This window comes from Tinamus guttatus, unplaced genomic scaffold (genome assembly GCF_059628265.1).
Source record: "Tinamus guttatus ecotype Peru unplaced genomic scaffold, ASM5962826v1 Tinamus_guttatus_pri_ptg000197l, whole genome shotgun sequence".
Taxonomy (NCBI): Eukaryota; Metazoa; Chordata; class Aves; order Tinamiformes; family Tinamidae; genus Tinamus; species Tinamus guttatus.
This window is the reverse complement of record NW_028288731.1, coordinates 4,131,938-4,136,724: the sequence shown is the minus strand read 5'-3', so window position 1 is coordinate 4,136,724 and position 4,787 is coordinate 4,131,938.

Sequence of the window (4,787 nt, the reverse complement as noted above, 5' to 3'; positions counted from 1 at the left end):
CCAAAATTTGCCCGTCATGGGCACGATGCCAAAGCTCTCGGCAGCCGCTGGGAGCCCTGTCGATGCTGAACCAGGGCTGTATGCGCAGCGCTCGGAGTTTGCTATTCCCCCGTGCGTGGCTCCGTGAGCGGCTGCCCCTCCACGCGCTGCTTCCTCAGCCGTGTAGATGGGCTGAGCTCTGCTGCCTTCTCCACTGCTCCGGGGGAGGACAGCGAAGCACAACTAGGGATGCCAATTAGAGCCACGGCGGGAGCTGCGCTCCCGTTATCCGCGTCCTGCCGCGGAGGGGGTCTGTCCCGGTGAACGTGGCACGTACGCGACGGCGTCCTGCACGCGGGCCTGGGCTTCGCCCGGCTTCCTCGCGCGCGACCAGGCTTCCAGCATGACTAAGGGATTGCAGTGTATCCTGAAGATAACATCTCCCGCTTGCCAACACGGGCCGCCTGCCAACGGTGGGGGAGGAGATCTGCCGCGAGCCTTTTGTATGTGCTCGTAGTAAATAAACGTGGACAAATTGGGCGCATTTGCCTTCCTGTTTCTCCTCGGCAGGGGCCAGCACCCCCGTTGCAGGGGTGGGTGGTGGTGCTGGAGTTTGCCCCCTGCACAAACCCATCGGCGCCCTGCAGACCCAAGCAGCGCATTGTCCCATTGAGCTTGTGTCCTTGGCCCTTGACTACTTGGAAAGCCCCAGAATAGGGAACGTTTTTGATCCACAGCTTGGCTACCAAACAGTTACCTTCCCAGTTTAAGCACTTAATGCAACGGCCTTATTTCCGAGCCTGCTGGCTGTGCTCAAGTCTAGCGTTTTCAACTGTTCTCCAGCAAGATGTTTCTCAAATGATTAAAAAAAACAATCAAAGTTGTAGCCATATCTGTGGCTGCCTTTATCTCTGTGAGTCAGGAAAATGAGCTTGGAGGCCGGGAGGTGCTTTCTGAAACCAAGTCTTCCCCTGCACATCACCCAGCTCCATGGACCAGCCTCAGACGCGACTCTTGCTGAAATTTACGGCACTGGGGCTTTGCAGCAGAGTGAAAAAAAATGGCCTAAAAGTTGCCCTGATTTAGGCAGTTATCCTAAATTAACCGCGGCTTCTCACTATATGCATCCCCCAGCTGTGCTGATGCCTTATCCGGTCAGCCTGGTAAGCAGCTCTGCAGCATTACGTAGTGTTTCCCCTTACATGTTGCTCTTCCTACTAGGTCTTCCTGGGCTGCAGTATCAGTCCATCCCTATTTCCTATCCCAGTCTGCAGGGGAGGAAATAGCATGAAGAAAACAGCAGATGTGCAGAACACAGCTGGAAGAGCCTTCTCTGTGCCTTTTCTAAGCTAATAGGCCTAATTCTCAGGTAGGATTAAAAAAAAAAACAGCAGCGTCGCACTGAGCTTGCATCAGTGTACCTGGGTTGCGGATCTGTCCCTGTCACCTCTAGAGAAACCTGATCAGGTCCAGTGAATCGCTGACTTCTTTTATGAAGAAGCTGTAGAAAGTTCTTTTCTTCTGCTAGTGCTTCTCCCTGGGGAGTTGTTGGCAGAGCCAGGTCTCCCAGCAATAATACATTTCAAAGTCATTATGCCAGCAGAAGAGAAGCACAGGAATTGGAACTTGGTTATATATATATATATGTATATACATATATATGTATACATATACATGTATATATAGGTTTTTTATGGCAGACTAGAACACTAAATGTGTTGGGCGGAGACCATCCAACACAATGGGTGCGCTGTGCCCATGGACTGCAACTGGGAACCTTGTTCCCATGGTGGGGTCAGCTCTGTCTCTCCTCCCTGCGTCTGTACTGGACTCAGAGGTCACAGCGAAGTGTCTGGATGGTGAATGGTGCAGCCGAGCCCAAACCTTCGTGCTGCTGCTGCAGTAATAACAGCACTTTCCTGTAGGAAATGGCTGAATTATCAGCTGAGACCTCCTCTTTTTGTAATGATTAACCCTCCGCTAATGATCCGCTATCATATTGGCAGACGTTGAGTGCTGCGATATTGATGTTTAATGCGGTCCAAAGCAAAGGCTCAGGAAGCAATAAAGACTGACTCCCGCTAATGCGCCAGGACCGGGTTTCTCGCGGGGCCCTGCGTTAGCTGATGGCCCAGAGTGCTCGCCGTGGTGTGGCAGCCTCACCTAACGCAAGCTGCATTTCTGGCTGATAATCTAATGACAGGTTTGCTGTATTTTCAATTACTGGAAAAAGTCATGGTTCCTTTTCCTTTTTCTTTTCTTTTTTCTTTTTTTTTTTTTTTTTTTTTTTGCTACATGCCATAAAATCACCCTTCCTGCTGCACTGAGGCAGGGAGACACCTCTCCCCTCTGAGCAAGCGCACGGCCTGGGGCACCTACAGTGCCTCCACCTGGGGTGGACAGGGCTGGCGCCGCTCAGAAATTAGGTGGCGTGGGAGGAAAACTTGGAAGGACAAATTAGAGCCAGTATCGATTCCCCCGGCTGCTTGCAGAGGGGATTGCATTTAGCACGGCTGCCAATGACATTATGTGCAGCGTCTTGTCCACGGCCAGTTCAGTGGCATTAAGAGAATTGCTTTGGCCTAATGAATAGGAATATTTCAGTCTCCACCCTGGAAAGTAATGGTGGATCATCAAGTGTTCAGCCAAGTCCAGCGCTAGTCACTTGCCAAGGGAATGTAAATGAAAGATTTCTTTTATTTAATGGACACCCTAGCGCCGTGTCCAAATTTGGTGTCTCTTTCCCTATGGATTAATTTTTTCCACCCTTCTGAGTCTTGTCCCTGTTCCCGACAGAGTTTTTTTTTCTCCCTCCACGCAGAAGATAATTTTGCTGCCTCCTGCACTGAAACCTGTCTATGGACCACACCAAGGCTCCTCCATCGGCTTGGTGTTTAGGTTAGGTGTTGAGGTGAGAAGCTCTCCCGCCCCGATGAAGCCCAGGGGACATGAGGGAGCCCCTCTCCCTGGCATCGGGCTCTCCGCTTGCTCCAGAGGAGCATGGAAGGGCAAGGAAAGGGACTATGGGGAGGGAGAACAGCAACCCTGCTGCTCCCTGTGGAGTCAGGGCTTGATTTTGAGCTTTACCACCTCACTCAAGCCTGGGAGCACAGCCTGTGCCTCACCATGGCTCACAAATTAGAGCAGCATGAGACAAAACACTTGCTGTCATGAAGAAACCTTTCCAAACGGGATGCAGCGTTTTGCTTTATCAAACAGTAATGATTTGTAGCAGCAATGGCTGCTTTTCCCCCCTTCTCTTGGTTCTTTTGAAAGAAATAAAGAAAACAGAAAATGTTCTCAAAGCTAACTGAAATTGCGACCGTGGATCAGTCACTGCTCAAATCAAATGGCTGCGACTATTCTCCAGTGGTTAATCTTCATGGGGCCTTATTTGCTTGAAGGGCTGAAAGGAGGTGGGGTTTTTCTGTTGTTTACTTTTTCCCAACCAGGGTTCTTTCCTAATTAATGTTTTAGTTGACAGGAAGAGCAGGTCTCGGCTCTGTTTCGCCGAGTGTTTTGATGTCTGAGCAGAGATGTCGGGCTGGGTGCGTGATTGCAGAAAAGGCTGACGGGAAAGATCAAAACTGATTTATTATATTCTCTGAGGAGGAGGCTCCAAACCCTCCAAAGAGAATGGGAAACAGCTGCGGAGCTGCCGACATCCAGCTTTGGAGGTAACACTGTGGCTGCAAAACTCCTGTGGACCCTGCAGAAGGGGACGGGTATGGGGCTCCAGCAGCTACTGCACAGGCTGAAGAGGAGCTCCTGAAGGGGAGACGTTGTCCCCTCTTGGGGCAATGCTGAGGGCCTTGGTGAAGCCCACAGCAGCTGCTGAAGGGCTTGGGGGCCCCGAGATGTGAGTCTTTGGGATCCCTTGAGGGGAGGTGCAGGGCCCAGCTGGTCCTTCTTGGTCCTGGGGCATCTCCAAAGTTATCCAGATGCTCCTGCCCCTCCAAGTCTGACAGAGGATGAGATCAGAGGCTCAGCCAGACTCCCCACCCAGGGCAAGCAAGATGGGCTGCTGCGGCATATGGGATTTGGGATGGGATCTCTGTGCTGCGAGAGATGTTCAACAGGCCCCTAACCATTTGCAAACAAGCCAACAACTCGTGTTGACTTGTGTTGCTCAGCCCTCCTGTGGCTGGAGCAACGCTTGGGAAGCCTATTTCCCAAGTGGGGAATTTCACAGCAATAAGTCCCTTACTGATGTGGTTGAAGAACATGGCAAACACATGACCCATCACCTTGCTCCATCAGACAGTCTCCTGCTAATCGACTTTTTTTGTAACCCTCTCCAGCAGTCAGAAGCCTCTGTCACTCCAGGGACACCAGAGATTCCTGATGTGACGTCTCCAGCCCCCGCAGACGGGGTAGATGGGAGCTCCTGGGGCAGCGCTGGCCCCGGCGCCTGGGAAAGGAGCCCTCCAAGCCTGGGAACTGGCTCGGCTCTGGCTGCGACTGCTCCCAGCGGACAGCAGGGAAGCGACTCCTTGGCGGGGGTGGTCAGCAGCCGACGGCGAGGACAGTGTCGCCCAAGCTGCCGGGAGATGGGGAGGGACTTCCCCCTCTTCCCAAAGCGCGACGGCTTTGGAAGGCTGTCAACCCAGCTTGCTCTATGGCCTCACCTGATCCTGCTTTTCCATCTTTTAGCCCTTTGTAGCAAACTTCTCCTGGGAGGGATGGAAGTGGGCAGGATGTCCTTGGGACCCCAAGACCTGTGTCTTCCAGGTGAGCCAGAGGGCCTTTGGAGATGAGTCCTCCAGGAGATGGGCACCACATGGTCCTGTCAGGGAAGGACCTTTGCC